The following is a 27,665-nucleotide window of genomic DNA, read 5'->3' on the forward strand; positions in this document are numbered from 1 at the left end:
TTTATTGCAGCATTATTTGCAATAGCCAAGACATGGAAGCAACCTAAGACTCCATTAACAGATGAATGGAAAAGAAAAATAAGGTATATATACACAATGGGATATTGCACAGCCGTAAAAAGGATAAGATCATGCCATTCGAGACAACATGGATGGACCTAGAGGTATTATACTAAGTGAAATAAGTCAGACTGAGAAAGATATATACCGTATGATTCCATTCATAAAATAGAAGCTAAAAAATGAATAAACAAATAGAATGCAGAATCAGAACTATAAATATAGGGATCAAACTGATGGTTGCCAGAGGAGAAGGAGGTGGAGGTTTGGGCAAAATGGGTGAAGGGGAGGGGGAGATACAGGCCTCTGGTTATGGATTGAGTAAGTCACACAAATAAAGAGCAGACCATAAGGAATATAGTCAATGATACTGTAATAGCGATGTAATGGAACAGATGGTAGCTAGACTTGCGGCGAACATAGCCTAACGTATCAAGTTGTTTAACCACTAGGTTGCATATCTGAAACTAATGTAACATTGTGTGCCAACGATACTCAAAAAAAAACAAAACAAACAAACAAAAAAAAACAAAAAGCAAAATAAAAACATGTGCCCTAAGGATCACCACCTTTGTAATCTTTCCTGACCCATCATCCAGACTAAGTTAGATGCCAAAGAACACTTTGAGCACTTTTATCTCAACTGCTAGCCCACAAGAAGAAAAATCAGATTTCCTCATTTTTCTTTCCCTTCTGGTTTAGAACCTAGGGAGGGCAAGGCGAACATCTTACTTACCATTCTATTTTCAGCACTTAGAACATGGTTTTAACTAGAGGAGAAATGAAAATCTGAACTAATAAATAAAAGAAGAAAGAAGTGGTTCTAATAACTATTAAATTCTAATATCTATTGAATTATCTATTATCTATTAAAATTATCTATTAAATTATCTATTAAATTTTATAGATAAATTAAATTATCTATAAAACAGTTAATGACCAAAATCTTATTTTTCAGGTCTGCTGTATACCAAAGTTGAAAAAAAAATACGAAGGTTGTCATGATGGGGATAGTGGTATATATAAAGTTTAAATAATTCAATCTGTTGTTACTTAGAATTATTTGATAAAGTGACTCTCTGAAGACTACAGATGGTTTATTTAGTTAAATCTATTTAACAAAGTCACCAGAATAATGGAAGAGATGCTTCTTCCTTTTCAAAACTTGTGTTTTTGTTAAGTAATCAAGAGTTTAAATGGATCGTATATGTGTAGCTTTGTACAAGAGGAATGAGGAGAAAAATGAGCAGGTGTGAGAAATATTGTTTTTCTAATTACTGTTATGATTTGATATTGCTAGTATTTTTTTTATAGCCTTCAGTGGTCTAGAGCATCATTTAATCTGCCAGAAGAGAGAACAGCTAATGTTTTAAATATGTACTTTATTAAGGAGACATTATGAAACTTTTACCCTTAAAGATATAAAACACGGACCCCCAAATGACTCACCATTGGGTGTATTTTTAAAACATGCCTGCAAGGCAAAATGCAGACACTTTAAAGTTAAGGCTAATTTTGTGTGGTTTCATTTCACAATATGTCTTGCATTTCTAGTATATTCATATGGAAGGAAATACTGACTTAATTTAATGTGTGTTCCTGAGAATAACACATTAGTATTTTAAGTTAACCAAGAAATATCAGAGGGAGTTGCTATCACTTAACTTGGAAGAGATGTCCTAGGGTTCGTAACATCTATAACTAACATATGCTTCTTCATGCCCCATGACTTGAAAAAGGTGGAAAAATGAAAATTATTCCTTTTGATCCAAATGCATTTTTAGCTGCCCCTGTCAAATACCACTCAGTTCCTCAAGCTGTTAGTCAATGGTCGATAATATGGGTGCAATTGGTATGTCCCCAGGGTTAGCATTCACTCAATCTTGACTTTCAGAATGTATTTTTCCATTTGGGAATGAAATCATATCTAATCCTTGCTGTGTGACCTCTGCTATCTTTCCCGCTAACTCACACTTTTCAAACCTATCATTTTAAAAAATCAACTCTGCTGTTCATTTCAGTTTGGGGCACTAGGTATTTTGAAGCCAGCATGCCAACGGTTTAGTTGAAATAAAGACAGATTTTATTTGACAGTACTGAGTTCAAATCCATGGCACGTAAGCAAGGGACTGAACAGTAAGCCCGATCCCGTTACCTTCAACATAAGAAATAGGATTTTCTTACTCGGCTGTCAGAGCTGTTTTAAAGCTGAAATGAGAAAATGATATGAAAGAGCGGCATAGTAATGTTATATAAGAACACAGTATTTTTCACTAATTAATGGAGTAGGGATCCAGCGTTTCCTCAAGTTGATTTTCGCCTGGTTTGAGGCACTTCTGAACTTAACAGGAGCACCAATGAATCTAGATGAAGCACAGAATCCTGGGTATATATTTCCTATGAAAACCCTTGGTCAAAACTGTTCCAAACAGAAGAAAATACTAAAGTGTATATACAGTCAAGAAAAAAAAAAAAAGTGTGTGTGTGTGGGTGTGGGGGGTGGTCAGGGTGGAAAGGAGTCGTTCAAAACGCATAACCACCTCTGTAGATAGGCTGCCCTCTGCTCCAGCCTTGAATCCTAAGGGCGCGGGAGGTCACCAATAAAACAGTCAGTAAAACAGAAGGTGCTTCCCCCTGAAGCAGTGTCAGATACTGAAAAGAGAAAGCCTTCAAAAATAGCAAAAGCTTTCACCACAAAAGCTTTGAGGACAATATGTGGTAAATCCTAAGGCATAGACAACAGTGGTGGGATCCATGGGATCACCACAGAGCCATCGCTCCTCAATGAGCGCGGGTGATGTAGAAAGCAACAGTCCAGCCCCCTTCGCTTACTGCAGAGAAGGCAGGCGAGAGGCCCAGAGAGAAGTTCGGCTCCTCACTGTTCCGTTGTTTTCTATGGAACAGCACCTGGCCAGAGGAGAAGACACGGTGCGTAGACTGGGGTCATCTCACCGCCAGGGAGCCCCCCAACCAAAGAACCCTGCCAATTTTGGGTGAGGGAACCGGGAGGAAGGAGAGAGGGAAAGCTGAGGGTGGAAACGTATGCTGCATCAGTGGGACCTCAGCTGAGTCCGCCGGTAAGGAAGTCTTCAGTAAAGAAGACGCCCCAATAAAGAGGCCTCCTGATAAGGGGGTGCCTGGACTTGGAATGCAGGTATGCATATGAACAGAGCAGGTCCAGGGAGGCCTGAGTTCTTAATGGCAACTCCCTTAGGAAACTGTGATCTACTTAGTTTGCCCACTGAGGCCTCACTGGGGACCATTGTCCCAGGAAGCCTGCCTGGCAAAGCTTGGAGGCAGCCTTCTCATTACCCTGAGGTGGAGAGGCCCTGCGCAGTGATGAGGAAGCATAAGGCAAGCTGACAGGCCACAGACAACCCACCCCCCCCACCGTGTGGGATATGTGTGATATGCCTCAGGCACTCCTGGCTGCCCCAGAAGAAAGGAAAGGGGAAAAACAAATGGTTAACTGATAGAGATCATAGTCCTGCAGGACCCTAGTGTCCATCTATTTACAACTATCTTAGTAAATCACAAGAAAAAAGCAATCTTATCAATGGCCTCATCTCCAGAAACCTCCATCTCCATTTCCTGGAGCCCCAATATTACCCCTCCATAATGATGTGGGAATCAAAGGCAGAAGGAAATGGCAGATAGAACTCAATTTCCTTATAACCTGCAGCCCGTTGACAGATACTTGAGGCCTGCAGAGTAAAACTTTTCTCCAGGAACTCCCTAGGTCTTAATGCTAATCTTTGCTAGAGGGCAAACAACCCTAGTTTGACAATAGCTAGGCCTCCAGTATCCTGGGAGTCTTCTTTAGCCCAAGAAAATCTCACTGGAAACTTCCCCTGGGCTTTACCTCCCCCAACTCCATAGTATACAACCAGTCTCTCCTCATGGTGCCCGGGCAGCTCTCCCTGCCCACGAGTCCACTCCCTGGGCTTTAATAGAATCGTCTTTTTGCACCAAAGACATCTTCAAGAATTCTTTCTTAGCCATCAGCTTTGGACCCCAGGAATCCCACTATCATCCCAAAAACCTCAGGCATTTCTCCCTCAGGAAAGACGTGGCCTCTAGACAATGGGTACTGGCAGGGTTAGCAGTATCCTGGCAGATGCCTGTGTTGATGAACACCCCATGGTAGGCAAGATATGCTTTGGTGGACACTGATGTTCCTGTGTTGATGAGTAACCCCATGGTGGACACCAATGAGTCCGTGTTGATGAATACTCCATGGTGGGCACTGATGTATCTGTGTTGGCAAATGCACCGTGGTGGTCACCGATGATGTGTCTATGTTGGCGAGTACCCCACTGAGGAGCAGTGATGTGTGCTTAATACTTCTGATCAGTAGCACTTGCTTTGGCAAGAAATATTATCTCAGAGATCTGGAGTTAGGCCCCAGAATCAAGATCAATACCTCCAAAAGGCAATATATAGACCTTCCCGGGGCCCTTTAAGAATTATCTAGAATGAATTTAACTGAGGGTAGAATTGCAACAAGTATGGTTAAAAAGACCAAAATCAACATATTTAATATAGTGTTCATGATCCTGGAAATGGGGGTCAGAGAAGGATTTATACACCTGCTCTGTCAGTTAGGATCTGGGGACAGTGAGTACTCGGTTGATGTCTCTAAGCTTCAGTTTCTGAATTTTAAATGAGGGGATAATAACAGTATTCACCGGGCTGGACTGTTGTAAGGATCAAAATGATACTTCATGTGTTTCAGGAGTGAAAAGGAAATCAAGATATTCTCAGATAATGGAAAACTAAGGAATTTATTGCCAACAGACTTAGTCTAAAATAACACTTCATGTAAAGTACTTGCCTTGTGTCTGACACATGATAAAGTCTTAATACATTTCAGATATTAGATAATGGCCTCATTTTGTCCCCAAATATATGTAAGCTTAGAAAAATGTATTTTGTACAATTACATATATTTGTGATTCCTTTTAAAAGTTACTGCTTAAAATCCTTAATTCTTTGCAATATATTCCTAAGATTAATTTGTGGCAAGAATAAAACCTTCTCTGTTCTCAATTTCCTCAATATTCAATGAAAAGTCTAAAATAGACAGTCTCCATTCTCCTGCCAAAGCATATTCTATGATTCCATTAAAATACACTGCATTTTTAATAGTTTTTCCATCCCTCTCCTCAATATTTAATCACCAAAGTCTCATATCGACCAGATGACAACCATTTATTTAGCACATGTTCTTTACATATGTGCAGGCTCTAAGGTAGGGGGTGGGGTTGGAGAGGAAAAAAAAAAGAAAGTAAAAAGTGGTGAGTTCAGGCTGCATTGAGATGCTAGTGCTCAGCATGGGAGACAGATGCCACTTGACAAATGGGGGCATATTGTTACAGATGCTACAGTAGGCAGGTTATTGTGAAAGCAGAACATTTTAATTGAAAAGATTAATTTCTTGGAAGATTGTGAGGGAATGAAGAGCAGCGTGGAGAAAAAAAACAAAAACAAAAACCATCATTTAATAAATATAATTGCACATTCTTCGTGTATTTTTACTCATCTATTAATTGGAAAATAGGAGAATCCTATAACGCATGTGTCCTTTGAAAAGGAATGGAAATTACCTTACCAAACTTTAGACTTGGGTGGGGCACCTGTGTGGCTCAGTCAGATGATTTTCCAACTCTCGATTTCAGCTCAGGTCGTCATCCCAGGGTCGTGGGATTGAGCCCCATGTCAGGTTCTGCACTGAGCATGGAACCTACTTGGGATTCTCTCTCCCTCTGCTCCTCTCCCCAACTCATGTGTGTGTTCTCTCTCTCTCTCTCTCTCAAAACAAAAAAACAAAACAAAACAAAACAAAAATACAAACAAAAACAAAAATAAACAAAAAACAACAACAAAAAACAAACCACAAACAGACAAACAAAAATCCCAAAACATCTTGGACCGAGTTGCATTAAGACGTGAAAACCATAAACAGTATCCATGAAGAAATAGATGTGTTAGTATGTGGAGTGTGGACACAAACTGGGAAGATTTCATCTGTGTTTGGACAGCAGAAACAGTGCACCATGCAGAGGATTAAAGCCAATTTGAGGCTATGTTGGCTTCTGCTACTTAACTAGCATAAACCGTAAACCTCATTTTGCTCATCTATAAATTCAGCACCATAATAACATAAACCTTAAATTCTACTGTGATAGTTTAATGTCTAACCAATATGAAGGGTCACCAATAAATGGTAGCCATTAGTTGAATATCACCTTTTCATCTGTCTTAGACAATTCTAACCCAATCATTCTTAACTTTTCCGGGAAGAGTTTCTAGAGCTTTTATCTTTTTTTTTTCTTTTTGATTGACCTATTCTTCCTTCTCCTATAGCTGTTGATCTCTAAGAAATGGGAATGCTTGTCCTATGCATTGAGACTCATAGCTCAATTGGACATAATCAATTTTATTGGAAAATCTCTAGGATGATGGACCTTCAGGTTGGAACTACAATCTGAACAGGAGCTCCTCTAATGGTTAGTAAGAAGGGAAACTTTATCAGAATCCTGCCTAAAAGTTTACATTTTTGTTTCTTTTGCTGTTTCTGTCTTTTCTCCTGTGTTATTTATGACTTATGGTATAACGTAATAGTAACAATTATGGGTTTTGGAGTCAGAGTTCAATGGTGTGTAAGGATGTACTTAAAGTTTATGAGAGCTAATTTTATGTGTTTCTTCCTTATTCTTCATTGATCATGGTGAAAGTATTTACACCATGGCCATTGGCAAAGGCCTGTGGGAAAAAACAAACAAACTTTTTTTTGAGAGCTACTTTTTAGTGATTTGCATCACACCAGTGAGTTAGACAAACTTGTGGTTGAGTCCTGGCCACACACAAACTAAATGAACTTCATCAAATTGCTTATTCCTCTGTGAGCGCCAGCTTCTACATCTGTAGTGTGGGTAAAAGTCATAGCTATCCCATAGGATGGATCATTAAGTGAGATAAGGCATATATAAGTGTACGGTGCATTGAAAATTCTTAAATGTTAGCTATACTCACCAATATTCATATTAAAGTTTCTAAATTCCTTTACTAAGATTAGAGCTCAGGTGTATCTTGACAATTTCTCCCCACTGCTTAGACAAGGGATATAAGGGTATTGACTGGACCTGGTCTTCAAGAGCTGCCATTTATAATGACTGTAATGGCATTCATGGCAGTGTAATGGTCCCTCTGGTCCGCTTAACCTTGAAATCACCTGGATTCATAAAAAATCTAACTTACAGAAGTTTTGTACCCATACAGATATATTTTTATTTTTTTAGGGCTGAAATCTCACAAGTTGAAATCTCACCTGGCAACATCCTCTTTAAAATGTCACAGAGAAGTCCCTGTTGCTTTGTTTGGGTATGGTGCCAGTTATCATACCCTATTACCATAAGTATGCACACAAAACCCACAGGAACATTTAAAATGCAGACAAAACATTGGCAAACTTGTTCTTCCATGTTTTATTTTTGTTACATTATAAAAATACGTTCCGTGGTAACTTCTAGATTCTATGGTGTTGATTCCCACACAGCTTTCACACATAGTCGGCATCTTTGCAGCATTGGACCCGTTTTTTTGAACAATAGGAAAGGTCCTTCTTCTCCAGTGAGATAGATTCAAGAAATCTATTGGAAGGAAAGGTGAGAAAAAGTAGTAAAAGCAGAGATTTTGCCTAGAATCCCATACAAAGGGGAACAAGTCTCACTCAAGGAAATGGGAAATGGCATACAAGAGTCATTCTTTCCTTGCAAGTCTCAAAAGACCCATATACTCGGCAGCAGATGGGAGTATCAAGCTCATTTCCTTAAACATGGCAATGTAACTGAATTATAATACATGGCATTTAAATGGAATATAATGCAAATACATCTGAGCACACGATTTGATAAGCTACATCAGCCCATCAGCCCATAGCTGCATTATATCGGTTACAATGACTTAGCCCTACCCTTCAGAGGAAGGTGAATATCCCATCAATGTTCCTCTATAATTACACCACTGGTGGCAGGATGCTTCTCCCTATGACAATCAGCTAAAGTTCTCAAGCATGAGATTTGATTACCATTGTTTTGGTATGGAAAGCTAAAACATAATTGTCATAAAATTACCAGCATCCCTTGTTTAATGTTCAATAGCAATCACATTTTCATATCAAAAGCACCAGAAGGTGCTTTATTGAATATTGACATTAAAGTCACAGCACTATCACAAAAAGTTAGAAATGAAAAAAAAAGAAAAAAAAATAATCTTCACAGACATCTTCCTACTTTTCAGAAAATGGGTATTTAACAGTCTGTTTTTATAACTGTATACATACATAATTTGTGGTTTTCTAGTTAGGATAGAGAAACTACAAAATAAACCTGCCTCTTACTTCTCACGTCTCTAGTTTTTGCAAAGATAAGAGACAAATATTCTGTGTAGTGATTGTGTGGGTATACAAACTTCAGCATTCATTACATGGTGTCTTCTTCAAAGTGGTTTATTACAAAGTTAATTTCTGCTCTGTTGACTACACTGACATACAGACTCTCAACCCAGGAACCCAAGAATATAAAAGGTTCCACAGAGGAGAGCCTGGGTGGCTCAGGTGAGCCTCAGACCCTTGATTTCTGCTCAGATCTTGATCCCAGGGTCATGGGATCAAGCCCTGCATTGGGCTCTTCGCAGAGCATGGAGCCTGCTTGAGATTCTCTCCTCTCTCTCTTGCTCTCTCTTTCCCATTGTACTCCCTCTCTAATAAAAAAATATTTTAAATGTAAAAAAAAAAAAAAAGATTCCATAGAGGGAGGATCCTTTAGCTTGGGTCTTGAATAAAGAAATATTCCTAAATTACAAGTGATAGAGTTGCAGTAGTATAATAATGGCATAAAGGCATAAGTCCCTTTGGTTTTACCACCATGCCTCCAACTCCCCTTAATGCTCCCTTGTCTACAAGAAGTACATATTCATATTTTCTGAAACTTAAGATAGGAACTTCAGAATATATTTTTATCCCCAAATCTTTATGCTTTTCACATTTCATCAATCACAGCATGCCTAAACTCTACTTTAAAACTGAGTCCCAGGATTTATTTTCCTTGTATATTCTGAAACTCATCGCTGCCATCCACCCCATTCCTCTTGTGCTGTCCACACTTCCCCATTTCCCAGCCCCGCCTGCACAGGAGGAAGAGAAATTTCCTTCTAAGACACAACATTGAATCTTTCTCTTGCCTTTTAAGAAATATCCACATTTTCTAAACTATGAAGTTGACGTTCTTGAATAATTGCATTCCAAGTTCTTTAGATTTTCCAAGAGACACAGTTAAGCCCATTCTCCAAATATTATTTAGACACAAGTAGACTACATCCAATTTCCACACCCATCCTGAAATTCTAATCGCCACAGTTTTCTTCACTTTCTTAATCTCCTCAACAAACATAATCCAGCCTCCCTGAAAAGAGATATCATTAGATAGTCTTTCTTCCATGGGGCCATTATTTCCTAATCAAATGGAAGTAACCAATCTCTGAATTTCCATGACATTGATTTTTTTTAAGTTTATTTATTTATTTTGAGAGAGAGAGAGAGAGAGCAAGCATGTGAATGTGAGGGGGGAGGGGCAGAGAGAGCAGGAGAGAGAATCCCAAGCAGGCTCCGTGCTGTCAGTGCAGAGCCTGATGTGGAGCTCATTCCCACAACTGTGAGATCATGACCTGAGCCCAAACCAAAAGTTGGACGCTTAACCAACTGAGCCACCCAGGTGCCCCTCATGACACTGATTTCATAATGTATTTTACCTATAGACATCTAGTGTGCATTAATCTATAAATTACACAGAGTAATTTACTAGTCGTTTAGAGAGTTTGCACTTTTTATTTTTCCTTGTATTTTTTTTGCAGTGTCCCACACAGCGCCATGCTCGTGATCTGTGCCTGAACGATAAGAAGAAACAATTGATGAAGAAAGAAAATGTTACTTTACGCGTGATCTTAATAAAAATTTCTTTGTGGATATATTCAACAAAGGGACCATAGGTCAATCTATAGAATAACGTCTCTGAAACTTTAGTTTCTGCATTTTTGCCTTCAAATTGCCTGAGGATGCTACCACAAGAACAGGGTCTTCTTCTCAATTTGTTAATTGGGCATCTCAGAGTGGAGCCCAGAAAACAGGATTTTAACATGGTCCCTAGGTGATTCTCATACACCCTAAAGCTGAAGAAGCACTTATGCTACTACGCATATTTCAGAGCTTTATTTTGCATAAGTAATTAAGATATTAGCAGAGACAATGCACCATATAGGATATTATCAGTACCCCATTTGACATTCTAATCTACAATTCTTGCACCTGTTCTAATTTGCGCATGTGAAACGTGAAGATAATATTGAAGTATGAACGTGTGCCACAGGTAAGGGGTTTCCAAAGACATTTTTTTTAGGCTACTGAGATAAGCATATTAAAATGCTAGGGAGAGCCAAAATATCATTATATTAAACACTGAGGCTGAGAAATGAAGCCTCCTTTTGTAGGTTAGATATTGTATATTTTCTTTATTTTTCACATTTTTATGGAGAATGAATTATCAAAGTTCTAGACTTGAATAATTCTGATAAATTAAAAGTAAGGAATGAGTTTGACACTTTTCCACGACACTGAAATTTCCTCTAAATATCTAATGTTTGGGGGATTTCCCACTTTTTTCAATCCTCTGTTTGAGCCAGGAGGTGTATTTTAGTCGCATAGGCATGGCCAGGGGAACCAGCTTCTCTCAGATGGATGCGGAATGTTTGACTTACAAGTTTCTACCCTGCTGCACAGTTCTGCCTCAACATTCACATGAGTCTCTGAGCTGATCTGGAGGAATCAGTTAATTAAGGCAGTTAATTAGGATCATCACCCCTTATCAGTACACTTACTACATGTTCCCTTATGTTTATCCTTCTCAAAAGGAGGACCAGCTGATTCTACTTGGCAGGTGCAGGGATTGGCACAGAATTAGAAAGTTAGTGACTTTAAAAATGTTTACTTAATAGTTAGCCAACTAATTAAAGTATCATTCGATTATTTCACCTTCAAATTTCACTTCAAGAGAGTGTTCTCCAGCCCCTGGAAAAGGGCCCCCAATAATGATTAAATATGTGCATAATACACCCTCTCTTTCCTTCGACTCTTACATCCAAAGTGTGTTCCTGCTGGTCCTTTTAGTTACTACCCGGGTTCTTGTTCTGTGTGCTTGTGCTCAAGACCCTCAAAGTTCTTAGATACATCTGACGTCACGGTCAGATGTGACACCAAGTTCAAGTGAGGACTCTTAAGGCTGGTCAGGAAAGAGTTTCTCCCAGAAGATAATAGACATGGGGAGGAGGTGGGGGGGGGGGGAGTCTAGCAAGGCCAGGAGACCTGGAATCATACTCCACCTGGGTGGTGGGACGGGAGGTGAGTGGACTGGACTTTATCACATTAGAAGCATTCAGGATCCCCACATGGTGAGTAAGGAATTAAACAATGCTCTGTATTTCCCAAGGTTTAGATATTAGAAAACACATTACAGTTCAGCTTCAGAATTTATCCTGAACAGTTATTAAATACCATGAAATGGCATCAATATTTGTGGATATTATTTCAACCTGAGAAGAGAGTTTGATGTTTTAGACTATACAGATCACACTTTTTATGCCCAATGGTATCTTTGTATACCCATTTTCTTAATGTAACTTTGATTTTCTTAATGTCTTATTTTGTCTTTGACTATGAAATTAGTGTAGTTTCGTTATGATCCTAATATTACATTAAGTGTATAAAAACGGAGTGTTACAAACCATCTACTGGGGAGCCTCGGTGGCTCAGTTAGTTAAGCATACGACTCTTGATTTCAGCTCAGGTCATCATCTCACCTTCATAAGACTGAGTCCCACACTCAACGTGGAGCCTGCTTGAGATTCTTTCTCCTTCTCTCTCTGCCCTTCCTCTACTTGCTCTCTCTCTTCTCTCTCAAAATAAATAAATAAACTTAAAAAAAAAGAACAACAAACAAACGAAAAACACGTATAATTCTATTACCCTGCTTACCATTTGGGTGAATATCTTTCCAATTCTGTCACTATGTATGTATATAAATATGTAATTTTAACAATTATAAAGACTCAGTACATAATAATTTATAGACTATCTTTCTTGCCATTCATTATGTTGTTGACATATTTCCTGTAAATACTCACTGCTACATATTTTATGCTATGCAGCGTAATGGTTATTTTATCCAATAACCATTCCTTATTTAGACATTCCTAACACATGTCTGTGCACTTACCCAATTAGTTACTTAAGATAAATTCTTAGATCAGGAATGTTGAGTAGCAAAGTCTTTCCTTGTTTTCTCAGTAACCTTTCTTGTAAAATTTCCCCGCATTGAGACTTTTGGGGACGAAAAGGTATTTTAGCGACATCTGAGCATACCCAATTAATAAGAGAGGATTGTTGCTTGGTGAAGTGGTCTCATTGCTTCAATGTGACATCAAAGGAAACATGGGAGCAGATGAGTAAGTCGGTGACAGAAACATCTTAAAATCCAAAGGGGGTGGAAAAGAGTTTATTGCATGAATGCACTGCTCCTGTACAAAACAACACACCTTAAAAGCCCATCCTATTAACTTTGATTTTCTATGTCCTGTATTAACACTTCCAATGCATTTGCTGAAAGATCAGCATAAGTATATATAAGTAATTAAGGAGATGTGAGGTGTATCTCATATTACTCAATAACTTGGAGGAAATTTACTATGGATAGTCTTATTTTAAAATTTTTTCTTAATCTTTATTTATTTTAGATAGAGAGAGTCAGAGCATCAGTGGGAGAAAGGCAGAGAAAGGTGGAGACACAGAATCGGAAGCAGGCTCCAGGCTCCGAGCTGTCGGCACAGAGCCCAACGTGGGGCTCGAACTCACGAGCCGTGAGATCATGACCTGAACCCAAGTCGGAGGCTTAACTTACTGAGCCACCCAGGCGCCCCTCACTCTGGATAGTCTTATACCTGTGGTAGGGATCAGCGTTAGGATAGTAGGAAACATGGATGCTGGAGAAATTGAAGTTGACCTGTGAAAATGAACCGTTCTCAGCTGCCAAGCTAAGTGAGGAACTATGGATATGCTCCAGGAATATCAGAAAGTGAATCTGGTCATGGGTGAGGCAGAGACAACCTCTAAATTATCTGGAGAGACCCATCAAAACTACCGCCACTTGCCTGACTGGGTGCCGGGCTTTCCATTTGAAGAAGACTGGTGTGTCCCATTCTTCAGCTGTGTGTTAGAAACTCCTTTGCTCTTGAGTGTTTATAACATTTATGTTTATATATTCCTCTCTTCCAAAATTAGCAAAATAAAAATCCCTTAATCTGCTTCATGCGACCTCCTGGAGACTTTAGTGCACATTTCTGTTTATTGGACGTTTTGATGCCTGAGTCGTGTATCAATATCAACATGTCATTTTTAGCGACAGCGCTTTAAAGTGTGTGCTTACAGAGAAGATAACACATATTCAAATGAATAATAAAAGACACCATCATAGGACCTATAACATGGCCAGTGGAGCATGTCTAGGATGTGAGTGAGCATTTTTCGGTTCATTAAGTTCATACACACCTAAACATATACACTCACAGATACACACACAAAGAGGGAAAGAACCATGCTTTTAGAGAACATTTTTCTGTTCAAGATATGTTTCATGTGAAGCCCAATGTTTTGTCAATGTAGAAATTAATCTTACTAGGATTAATAGGTAATTATAGAGCAAACCCATCAATATTAGCCAGTAGTGTTCATCATACTGAAGATTATTACTTTATCAGGATATAAATATCTTCTGAAAGGACAGTGTTATTGGAGCCCTCTCTGTGGTCATCAGACAGAAAAAATTATACTTTCTTTAAGGGAAAATTTTAAACTTCAGGGACACCTTTGCTGCCTTGGGCATAATGTCTCATTTTTCTGTTTTGTTAATTCTGTGAAAGAGTAGTGTAATGTGATTTTCATCTGATTTGATGTATTTTTGAAGTTAAATCTTAAGATGTCTTGAAGGATAGGAAGGAGATGAATGTATCCCTTCCCAAACTTTGTGTCAAGTTCCCTGTGTCACGCAGTATAGTGTGATGCTAAGTGTTGCCAGCCCCAGAGCTGAAATCCACAGTATCCCAAAATTTTTCTCTTACATGAGGAAAGTTACCTATGCTGTTAAAATGCAAAATTGAGGAAATGTTCTACTGATAAGTTGTGATAAATGTTTGACACATCACCTCATATATAATGAACAAACAATAATCAGTATATTGTACACGAATCCCTAGTGCTTATTCATATAAAAACTGGAAGTTTGTACCTTTTGACCATCTTCATCCAATTTCTCAGTTCTCCTCCCCCTACATCTGGTAACTCCCAATCTGTTCTCTGTCTCTTCGTTTTTCTTAGATCCCACATATAAGAGAGATCATACAGTATTTGCCTTTTTCTGTGTGACTTGTTTCACTGAGCATAATGCCCATAAGTTCCATTCTTGTTGTTGAAAATGCCATTTAAATTTATTAAAAAAATTTTTTTTTATGGATGGGGTGCCTGGTTGGCTCAGTCTGTTAAGCCTCTGACTCTTGGTTTCAGCTCAGGTCATGATCCCAGGGTCCTGGGATTGAGCCCCACATCAGGATCTGCACTGAGCACAGAGCCTCCTTGGGATTCAATCTCTCCCTGTCTCTCTGCCCCTCCCCTGTCCACACTCATTCTTGCTTTCTCTCTCAAAATAAGTAAAATAAACATTTAAAAAAATTTAAAGTTTGAATAATATTCCATTATATATATGTATGTATATATATATATATATATATAATATTCCTTTATATATACATATACACATACCTATACATATATGTATGTGTGTGTATGTTTGTGTGTGTGTGTATGTGTGTGTGTGTGTGTGTGTATATTCATGGTATGTATGTATGCACATCTGTGTGTGTATAAATATGCATTTATATATACACCATACTCTATCCATTCATCAATCAGTGGACACTTAGGATGTTTCCATGTCTTGGCTATTGCAAACAATGCTGCCAGGAGCATAAGGGTACAGATATCTTTGTGAGATAGTGTTTTCATTTCCTTTGGATATATTCCCAGAAGTAAAATTGCTGAATCATAGGGTAGTTCTATTTTTAACTTTTTGAGGGCCCTCCATACTGTTTTCCATAGTGGCTGCACTAATTTGATTCTCACCAAGAGTGCACAAGAATTTTCTTTTCTCCACATCCTTGCCAGTATTTTGTTACCTGTTGTCTTTTTGTAATGGCCATTCTAATAGACCGGAGGTGCAATCTCATTATCGTTTTGATTCGCATTTCCCTAATGATTAGGGATGTTGAACACCTCTTCATGTACCTGTTGGCCATTCATATAGCTTCTTTGGAAAACTGTTTATTCACATTCTTTGCCCATTTTTTAAATGGAATTATTTCTCTCTTTTGCTCCTGAGTTATATGAATTCTTCATATATTTTTGATATAACCCCTTATCAGATAATGATTTGCGAGTATTTTTCCCATTTCATAAGTTGTCTTTGCATTTTATTATCATTTCTTTTGCAGTGCAGAAGCTTTTAAATTTGCTATAGTTTCTACATCCTAACAATGAATTACCTGTAAAAGAAATACAGAAAATGATCCCAATTGCAATAACATTAAAAACAATAAAATACTTTGGCATAAATTTCACCAAGGAGGTGAAAGAGGTCTGCACTGAAAACTACAAGCCATTGATGAAAGACATTTTAGAAAACACAAATACATGGGAGGGTATCCCATTTTTATGGGTTGAAATAATTAATATTTTCAAGTGTCCATTTTACCCAAAGTCATCTCTAGTCTTAATGCAATCTCTATCAAGAATTCAATAGCATTTTTTTTGTAAAAGTAGAAAAAACAGTCCTATAATTTATGTGAAACCAAAAATAAAAACCCCAAACAGCCAAAGCAGTCCTGAGAAAGAACAAAAGTTGGTGACATCACACTTCCTGATTTCAAGCTATAGTAACGCAAACAGTACAATGCTGGCATAAAAACAGACACATCAACCAGTGGAACAGAATTGAGAGCCCAGAATAAAATCCATGCATATTCCCTCAGCTAATAATATCTGACAAAGGATTCAAGAATACTCAATGGGGAAAAGACCGTCTTTTCAAGAAATGGTGCTGGGAAAATTGGATATTCACATGTAAAAGAATGACACCTAATCCCTACCTAACACTGCTCACAAAAATTAAAAAATGGATTAAAGACTTAAATGTAAGATCTGAAACAATACAATTCCTAGAAGAAACAGGAAAAAAACAAAACAAAACAAACAAAAAAATGTTCCTTGGCATGGATGGGTCTCGGCAAATTTTTGTTTCGTTTTGTTTTTGTTTTTTGGATTGATACCTCAAGCCCAAGCCACAAAAAAAAAAAAAAAAAAAAAAAAAAAAAAAAAGTGGGAATAATCAACTCCTTATCTATGCTTTCCAGTGACGATATGTCTGTGTCTGGAAAATTTAACTGGGAAGGCCAAATTTCCTATGGCAGCTAGGACCCTCTGCATTAGCAACAATCACAACAACACCTTGAGATTTGTTACTTATCTGAATGCATCTAAGGTCTATAAGATAAACCAAAGGAAGCCTGAAGGTGGCCCCGGGGTTGCCAGTTTTTCTAAGGGAGCATTACATGCACTGACCCTTCATCTTTGAAGTAAATCAACCAAAAGGCAGGGTTCTAACAATTTGCTTAATTTCTGCTCATAGTTTACACAAATTTCCTCTTTTTTCTTTCTTTCTTTCTTTTTTTCTTTTCTTTTCTTTCTTTCTTTCTTTCTTTCTTTCTTTCTTTCTTTCTTTCTTTCTTTCTTTCTTTCTTTCTTTTTTTTTTTTTTTTTTTCATGCTCTGTGTAGTCTACATCTCTGAAACTGTTGCCTGGAAGAAGAAGTCTGAACTTTCTGCCCACCTAGGGCAATTGTTAACACTAATTGTTACAATGAGATAAATCTGAGTGCGGCTGCCAGCTTGGTTAATCAAGTCCTTGGTAATCAAGTCAGGAGGAGACTGAGAAAAAACTAGGACCAAGTTAAGACAGCTGTCTTCAAACCTATTTCCTTGTGTTCGGCTCCAACCATTTCCCAATTCATCCTTATTAAGAGGCAATAAGAGAGAGGATCATTTATTCCCCAGCTGGGTGTTCAATGTGGTTAACATGTTTGCTATTGATTTCCACGGACTTCCTTCAAATTCCATTAATAAATCCACTGGCTGCTCATCCGTCCTCTTCCAGAAAGCATGTTTCTCTCAGTTTCCTTACTCTGTTGACAAAAACGTCAAGAACCATGAAGGCTCTTATTTTACATTCCTTTCTCTTCCCCCCCCCCAAAATTTTAATGTTTATTTTTAGGAGAGAGCAAGAAACAGCGCATGAGCAGGGGAGGGGCAGAGAGAGAGGGAGACACAGAATCTGAAGCAGGCTCTAGGCTCTGAGCGGGGCTCGAACCCACAAGCTGTGAGATCATGACCTGAGCTGAAGTCCGACATTGAAACGACTGAGCCACCCAGGTGCCCCCACATTCCCTTCAGGCTAACAAACCAACTGTGGCAGTGTCACCAGTGCTGACAGAGGAAACAAGACTTGTGGGTCAGAGACGAAGGATTTTATTACACCAATAGCGATAGTAAGAATGCCAGCATTTTGTTTTGCTTTGTTTTGGTTTGTTTTGCACTGGTTTCCCCAGCCCCCATTGTCACAGACTAACATGAAGAAAACCAGGTGACACTCTCACCTTTACCAGATTATATTGCAGAAGAACAACAGAAATTGTTCATAATGGAAATAAGCATGCCTCCTTTCACTGTGGAGAAAGATACCAAATTTATTATATCAGACAGTAAGCGTGCCCACCCTTTGCTCTGGGGAAGACGCTCTCTCTGCTTTACAAAGTCTCCACTGGGCAAACATTTCTGGAAAGACTGGGAAGAACAAAGGACAGCCCAGTGCTCTGAGAAACCCAGAGATTTACCTCGCAACAGTGAGCAACTGGTTTCCTCTTTCTGTTTTGTTCAGATAATTTGCTTTTGGCATCAAAAGTGTCATTCTATGGAAGAAGAAAAAAAACTACAACAGCTTTTAGGTTAAAAGTATCTGTTTTGTCAAGTTCTTTTTCTGTGTTCTGAAAAATGAGGTGATTGATATTTTTACAAGTGCAAAACTTTTGATAGGACATGGAAGAGGTGATTAGCGATGGAAAAACAAGAATCTAGAAGGTAAAGCAAGCTGAATCATAACTGGATGTGAGTATCAAATGTACATTGTGTAAGAACATTGAAATGGATTTCCATCTGTATTCTCAATACACAGAAAGTCCCACAGAACATCATACCCCACATTAACACTTGTAACTACTAATTTCCTATGTTATTCTAACTGAAATAAGTTGTTGAATGTTTTATTTTGGAAATAAAATGATAGTCCAATTAAAACTTTAGAAGCTAGATTTTATAAGCACAAAAGCAGATATTTTGGGTAGTAATTGCTTTTCAAGCCATTTTTAGACCTATGATACGGTTGCTCCTTCCAATGCATTTTCCATTGTTTTCTCTTTCACCTCTGAGCTAGAAGGCTGATCTGTATGGATTGTAGAAACTGGCTGATTTACCCTCTGGCTGTTGGCTTAGTTCAGCCAATGGGACTTAATGGCCATAGGTGGAAGATCATTTGGAGAGAGAGGTTTGGGTAATATTTATTTTTCTGGTTTATTCCTTGTGAGTCATAGCCTCGCAATATTTGTGTTTCTCTATTTGAAGACCACATTTTGTTTTGTTTGTTTTGTTTTTGTTTGAACTTTATTTATTTAGTTAGAGAGAGAGAGAGAGAAAGAGAGAGAGAGAGAGAGAGAGAGTGCACACAGTCAAGTGAGGGAGGGGCTGAGAGAGAGAGAGAGAGAGAATCCCAAGCAGGCTCTGCATGGTCAGTGCAGAGGCTGACACAGGGGCCTGATCTCATGGACTGTGAGGTCATGACCTGAGCCAAAAATCAAGAGTTGAACACTTAACCGCCTGAACCAGCCATGCAGCCCTGAAGATCCTGGTTCTTGTCTGGTGGCCTCTTACACAGTAACCGGTGGTTCCCATCATCATTCTACTTGCCATTTATGTTTAGCAACAGAAACGGCTTTCTGATTTTGTTATCCCTGGAGTGTTTAGCCATGTGTTTATAAATAACCATTGATTTACATGCTTATCAACTTCCCAAGTGAATAAGCCATCTCTTTCTTTCCGGCAACCTTTCCATGGTATACCAAAAAAAAAAACAAAAAACAAAAAACAAAAAAACAAAAACAAAAACAAAAAAAAAACGCTAACAAAATTGTAATGACTTTCATTTTGGTTTTTATTAACCCCTTCATGGAATTGTCCATTCCTAAAGCTCTGTTGTGCATATAATTTCATTTCTTATATCTCCCCACTCACTATTTGGGCATTTGGATTTCGTGATCCCAATAAATCAGTTTGCACTTAATCATCTGCATTCCAAACTCTGAAACTGTGATATAATGATTTCCTCTAAAGCTGTGCCCATTCTGGTGAGTACAGAGCTTTCTAAAAATATTGCTTGACTGGAATGAAGGCAGAAAAACAGGAGAGTAGGCAGCTCCAAGTTCTATCCCCAACAGAAGTATCAAAACACAACCAGATGTTGTCTGAAGCAACTTCACAAACTCTCTAGAAAACAGTCAAAGGGGTTTGGAAACTAAACAAATGGGACACTGAGAAGAAGTCATCTTTAAAATGGCAGGAAAGTTTATGACGTTTGCCTCACCCCTTTCCAGTGGAGTGTAGGTCATGGTGTTGAGCAATTGGCAGGCCAGTTTCCAGTACCTCTCCCCTCTTAAACCAGGGGAAACAGAGAAGAACAATGTGGCTCATCCAAAAGATCGAGATAAATTAACAGAAACCATCCCAGAGGAAGTCCAGGCATTAAACTTATTAGACAAAGACCTTAAAACGATTGTCTTAAATTTGCTCAAAGAGCTAAGGAAAAATAGGGGAAATAAAGGAACTAAAGGAAATCAGGGGAAAAAATGTATGAAAAAATGAGAATATCAACAAAGTGATAGAAATTATAAGGAGAAACAGCACAAATTTTGTTTTATTTTATTATTTTTTTTTCAGAGAGAAAGAAAGAGCATGAGCTGAAGAGAAGGGAAGAGGGACAGAGATAATCTTAAGCAGACTCCACACTCAGCATGGAGCCCAATACGGGACTCAATCCCACAACACTGGGATCATGACCTTCAGACACTCACCCAACTGAGCCACCCAGGCACCCCAAAACTCAACGCAAATTTTAAAGCTGAAAAATACAATAACTGAAATGAAAACTTTGCAACAGTGTTATAGCAGCAGATTGGAGCAGACTGAAGAAAGAATCAGGACCCTTGAAGATGGGACATTGAAATGAACAAATGTGAGCAGCAGTAGGAAAAAGGAATGAAAGAAATTGGGCAGAGCCTGCCTTCATCTTTTTGGGTTGCTATAACAGAATGTCACAAACTGAGTGGCTTAAAGCAACAGACATTGCTTTCTCACAGTTCTGGAGGCTGGAAGTCCAAGTTCAGGGTGCCAGCATGGTGGGGTAAGGGTTGATTTCCTGGTTCACCACCAGTGCTTTCTCACCGTGTCTGCTCATGTGGCAGAAGAGGCTAGGGAGCTCCGTGTGGTCTCTTATAAGAACGCTAATATTCACGAGAGCTCAACCCTTCTGATCATTATCATCCAAAGGTTCCACCTTCTAATATGATCAATTAGGGAGCCAGAAATATTCAGATCATAGTAGAGCCTAGGGAACTTGTGGGACAAAATCAAGTAAACTGACACATACATAGCTGGAAACCCAAAAGTTAAGAAAGAAAGGAACAGAAAGATTATTTAAAGGGAAAAAATGTCCAAAAACTTCCCAAATTTGAGCAAAGATATGAAGGTACAAACACAAGAAACTCATTGAACTCCAAGTAGGGTAAACTCAAAGTCAACCAAGATACATGGTCATCAAAGTACCAAAAATCAAAGACGATGGGAGGATATTGACAGCAGTGAGAGAAAGACCACTCGCCACTATAAGACATCCTCGGTAAGACTGTCAAATGATTTCTCAGGTTTTACAGGTTGACAGAGAGGAATTGTGCTCTACGGGTGAATTAACGATACCCAAAGCCTCACCCATATTTGAGTTAGATTACTTAAGAGGTTGGATTTGGAACTTTTGAGCTGATGAGATTTATATGAAATTTTGGACTTTGGCTTGATAATGGAGGGTTTGAGCCTTTGGGTGCTATTGGGATGGGGTGTGGGACAGAATAATCTTTGGAGACCACAGAGCAGACTGTGATAAGATAAAGAGCCCTTGCAACATGTCCGTGTTCTAATCTCCAGAATCTGTGAATTGATAACCTATATGAACATTCCAGATGTGGTTGGATTGAGAATTTTAAAGAGAATTGTCCTGGAATCTGTGTTGGCAGAGTATAATCACAAGAGCCCTTATTAGAGGTGCACCTGAGAGTTAGAGTCAGAGAAGAAGATGTGACAAAGACAACAGAACCCGGAGCGATGTCTTTGAGCTCAAGAATAAGGAAATCCCCTAGAAATTGAAAAAGCAAGGCACAGATTTTCTTCTAGGTCCTCCAGGAGGAACGAAGTCCTGTGAATCACTCAATTTTAGCCCAGAGAGACACATTTTAAACTTTTAACCTCCTTAACTATATTATGGCAAGTTTGTATTGTTTGAAACAAGGAAGTTTGTGATATGTGACAATTTGTGGCATCAGCAATAGGAAATTAACAGAAACTGCATGTCTGCAATTATCTCAAAATAAAAAGTTAAAAAAAGCATATATTCCTACCACACAATCCAACCATTTCACTATTTGATATTTACCCCAAATAAATGGAGGTATACATCTCTACAAGGACTTTGACATGGACAGTCATAGGAACTTCATTTGAATTCTTCCAAAACCATCTAAAACCACAAATCAACCAACGGCAGCAAATAACTTGGTAGATTGGAAATTCAATTAGAAAGAAAACTGTAGAGAGGAAAAACAACCCGAGCATTATTACAGCATCTTTTAATGTTAAATTGAGTCAAACTGAGTCTTGTCTTTGATAAATTTCCTTAACACTGAGATCCACAGATAAGTCATCATCCAAGGCAGGATTGCTCATGTTTATTAATGTAGTCATTCAACAAATGGTTACTGAGGACTTCATGCATCCCAAGCACAGTTGTGAAGTTTGAACATTTAGCAGTCAACAAAATAAACAAAAATGGATATTGATATGAAGCAGACAGAAGGTAGACAATAAAATGCTTCTCCTATGAAGCAGTGGCTTGAGGATAGGATTTTCCTTTGTTCCCTCCTGGATGTCACACAGAAGCAAAAGTTGCAGTGGAAAAATAATCTGTGAACTCCATTTTCAGCTACACTGAACTGCTTTGAACTTTGAAGTTAAATTGTATGTAAGAATTGCCCAAACCACTCAGAATGATGAAAATCCACAAATGAACAAAGCAGGGAAGAGTGGATGAATCTGCCAGCCCAAAATGTGTCATTTTGGCATAAAGACGACTTGAGCTAAAGATACTTTAAACACAGCAGGCACATGGAGAACATTCCGACCTCCCATTTTCTTCCCGAAAGCGGGAGATCAAATTCCCAAGTGAAACATGTTCTCCCTGTTCCAGGAAGAAAGGAACATTCTTATTGCCGGAGACACGGAGTGGAGGCTGAGAGAATGCTGTACAAAGACCTTGTTAAAGTCACTCCTCTTTCTGTAGCCTCGTCACATATGCAACTGCTTTTCTTCCATTGCCTCCCTTTGTTCAACCTAGTAGAGAAAAGCACTTCAGTTTTGCCACGTTTCGTGGTCTTGATTTTCCTATAATGTCTCCTTAGGCTCATAAAATTAACATCACATAAATCTGTATGCTTTCCTCCTGTTCATCTGTCTGTGTCAAATTAATTGTCACGCCCAGCCAAAGACCCTAAGAGGGGAGAGATGAAATTGTGCTTCCCCGGAAGCAGCAAGCTGCCATGTATGAGAAAAAATTAAAAACGAATCATTTTCGGCACCAGATCTTCAAAAACTCTAAAAAGACTCTGTAGCTGATGGTCTACCTCTCAATACCAAATATACACATTTTGATTTCAATAAGATCCACGACCCGGGAAAACCAGGTAGAGATAGAGTGGATAGGCTACACGAGGAAGACACGCGATCCAAATAAATACGGAATCACAAATAGACAATTCCTAAATTCTTTGGGAGAATAAAAGAAAGGACAAGAAGAAAAAACAGAGGCTACGTTACAAAATAAATAACTGGGTGTGTAATATGAAGATATGACAATGAAGGCAACTACTAGAATAAAAATACAAATCCTCTTAAACCCAGAACGCTGTGCACAAAAACGCGCCAAATGTATCTCAGTGTGAAAAAATAAAAATAAAAATGTACACAGAAATATCAAACAATAAAGCATTGCTATCATATCACTAAATATAAAAGCACTTAAATTACCATTAAAAATGATTTTCGTTATGGGGAGCCTGAGTGGCTCAGTCAGTTAAGCGTCAGACTTCAGCTCAGGCCATGATTTTGCAGTTCGTGAGTTCCAGCCCCCTTGTCGGGCTCTGTGTTGACAGCTCGGAGCCTGGAGCCTGCTTTGGATTCTGTGTCTCCCTCTCTTTCTGCCCCTCCCATGCTCACACTCTCAAAAATGAATAAACATTAAAAAATTTTTCAAAAAATGATTTTTTCTTGACTCATCATGTAAAGTCCAACTCTGTATTCTACATGAGATATTGAAATAAAACAATTTCAGAAACATTATTATAAAGTATTAAAACAATTCAAAAGGCAAAAACTTGTGCATGTTCATACCAGAAAATGTAAATGAAAGTTAAGCAAAAGCTTGTCATCTGAAAAACAGAAAGGTACTATTTAGAAGACACACTTTATTTTTTTAATTAAAAAAAAATTGGGGGCGCCTGGGTGGCGCAGTCGGTTAAGTGTCCGACTTCAGCCAGGTCACGATCTCGCAGTCCGTGAGTTCGAGTCCCGCGTCAGGCTCTGGGCTGATGGCTCGGAGCCTGGAGCCTGTTTCCGATTCTGTGTCTCCCTCTCTCTCTGCCCCTCCCCCGTTCGTGCTCTGTCTCTCTCTGTCCCAAAAATAAATAAAAACGTTGAAAAAAAATTAACCTTCACTCATTTTTTGAGAGGCAGAGAGAGATCATGAGCAGGGGAGGGGCAGAGAGAGAGGGAGACACAGAATCTGAAGCACAGAGCCTGATGTGGGGCTTGAACTCATGAATCATGAGATCATGACCTGAGCTCATGTCAGATGCTTAACCAACTGAGCCACCCAGGTGTCCAAAGAAGCCACACTTTAAATACATAAAAAAAAAATCACTTTATATGCAAAAGTTTAACATCAAAGTGGTAACTTAACTACACTCACGTAAGCAACAAATAACACTGCGATTTTATAAAGTAAAATTATAAAAATTAAAATGAGAAATTGAAGAAAACCTATTGAATAGAAGATATTAAGATATATTGTTCACAGACAAAAATAAACAAGAAAAACATTTTTAGTTGTTATCTTAATAACTGAACACAAAATCTATACCTTAGATGATGCAATAAGGGACTATTCTTTTTTTAAAAGTCCCTGGCATACTTCAAAAGTCACACATGTAGAAGGGTATGTCTTAGTCGATTAGGCTGTGATAAATAAAATACCAGGCTGAGTAGTTTACAAACATCACATATTTATTTCTCACAGCTCTGGAGGCTGGAAAGTGTAAGCCAGGGTTCTAGCATCGTTAGGTGAGGGCCTTTTCCTCTGTTCATAGCTGACTCCGCACTGGATCCTTCCATGGTAGGAGGATCCCTGGAGGCCATTTTATAAGGAACTATTTCTATTCATGATGGCTCCACCCTCCTGACATACACAAGTTCTGGAAAGTCCCTCCTCCTAATACCAGCACCTTTGGGGTGAGGATTTCAATATGATTTTTTCAGGGAACAAACATTAAACCATTGCAGCTCAGAAATGAAATCTCATTAGTGTTGGTGAGGCAGGGGAGAAAGGGGAACCCTCTTCTACTGTTGGTGGGAATGAAAACTAGTGCAGCCACCCTGGAAAACATTATGGAAGTTCCTCAGAAATTTAAAATAGAGCTACCTTGGGACTTGGCAATGGCACTACTAGGTATTTACCCAAAGAACACAAAAATACTTTAGGCAAAGGGATAGATGCACACTGATGTTTACAGTAGCATTATCTATAATAACCAAATTATGGAAACAGCCCAAGTGTCCAAGGACTGTTGAATGGACAAAGGAGATATGGTATCGAATGGAAGTATTACTCTGCCATGAAAAAGAATGAAATTTTGCCATTTGTAACATGTGGATGGAGCTAGAGAGTATTGTTTTTTTATTAAAATTTTTTTCAACATTTATTAATTTTTGAGAGAAAGGGACAGAGTGTGGGTGGGAAAGGGTCAGAGAGAGGGAGACAGAATCTGAAGCAGGCTCCAGGCTCTGAGCTGTCAGCACAGAGCCTGACTCAGGGCTTGAATTCACTAGGCATGAGCTGAAGTCAGAGGCTTAACTGACTGAGCCACCCAGGTACCTCTAGAGAGTATTATGCTAAGCGAAATCAGAGAAACACAGATACCATATGATTTCACTCTTATGTGGAATTTAAGAAACAAAACAAATTATGGTAGGTGAAAAAACAAAGAGGCAAACCGAGAAACAGACTCTTATGTATAGAGAACAAATGGAAATATAGTACAGAAATAAAAATTAAAGTTTAAAAAACAAAATCAATACAAGAAAAGAAAAAAAAAGTTTTTATGAAACGTAAGAGATTTTCTTTTAAAATAATCATAAGTCCAGGCACCTGGGTGGCTCAGTCAGTTAAGTCTTGGACTTCAGCTCAGATCATGATCTCACGGTTCATGGGTTCAAGCACCGCATCGGGCTCTGTGCTGACAGCTCAGAGCCTGGAGCTTGCTTTGGATTCCGTGTCTCCCATTCTCTCTGCCTCTCCCCTGCTCACACTCTGTCTCCCTCTCTCAAAAATGAATATACATTTTAAAAATGAATAAAAGAATCATAGTCAAGAAAAAAATTAATAACAATTTCATAGAAAAAGTCGAGAAAGATTATAAATAACAGGTTATATATCCAATATGGTAGTCTATAACCAAAATAAGCCTTGGAGAAAAAATTATCTACCAAATAATAAAATAAGTGACTTAAGCATACAGGTAAAAATGTTAGGAAATGAGCAATAAAGTGAATAAAAATATAACAGAAAGATCCAATAAACAAAACACCAGAAAAAATGCTAAAAAGATCAGTAATAAATATTTATTAAAGCTTTGAAATAATATAAAATAGAAAACAAATCTAAACATGAGAACAAAATATAAAATTTCAAATGAAAAAATAAATGTAAATACATAAACTGAGGGTTTTAAATTAGTACCTTGGCTTATTGTCACGCAAATACTTTTGAAAACCCAGCGACAGTTTTGTATGAAACTATCACTTGCTAAAAAAAGAGAAGATCTAAAGTTGCAGAAGTAGAATATATGTATATAGGGGCGCGTGGGTGGCTTAGATTCTTGGTTTCTGCTCAGGTCATGATTTCATGGTTTCCTGAGTTCGATCCTGGTATTGGGCTCTGTGCTGATAGGGTAGAGCTTGCTTGGGATTCTCTGTACTCCCACCTCCCACGCTGCCCCTCTCCCACTTGCATTGTCTCTCTCTCTCTGTCTCATACAAATAAATAAACTTAAAAAAAAGTAGAATATATATAAATGCATCATGCAATTTAACCAATATTCTAAGATCTAGGTCATAAAAAGAGCAGTAGGATTAAACTGTTTTAGAAGAGAATTTGAATAAATCATGAAAAGAAAAATTCTTTCCGGCAACCCAGTTGGGACCCCTCTCACTCTTGAGAGCTTTGTACTTTCACTCAGTAAACTCTATCAGTTTCCTCACTCTCTGCTGTCCTCGAGCTTCATTCTTGGACTCCCAAGAGACAAGGACCAGCGTCTTCCCCAGCCACCTGTAACACCCAGATCCCAAGGAAAGACAAACCTCTCTCCTTTTCTTTCCCAGCCTGCCAGACACTGCTTATATCTGCTCTCTTTCTAGATCCTCAATAAACTCTACTCTCACTTCAAAAACAAAACCAAAAAAATAAATAAATAAATAAAACAAAAAACAACAGACTACTACAGTAGGTTTTAATCTTTCATTTTATTTCAGGATGTTTCAAAACATGTGCATTTTATCAGACATATTTACAATAACGCTGATACTACAATTTTACAGGTGTTGGAAGGAAAGACAAAACGAAGGAAAGCATAGAAGCATAGATCAATTTTCCTAATAAATATAATTTCAAAATACTGGAATAAAAGGAAATAAAA

The sequence above is a fragment of the Felis catus genome, chromosome A2, assembly GCF_018350175.1.
Source record: "Felis catus isolate Fca126 chromosome A2, F.catus_Fca126_mat1.0, whole genome shotgun sequence".
NCBI lineage: Eukaryota > Metazoa > Chordata > Mammalia > Carnivora > Felidae > Felis > Felis catus.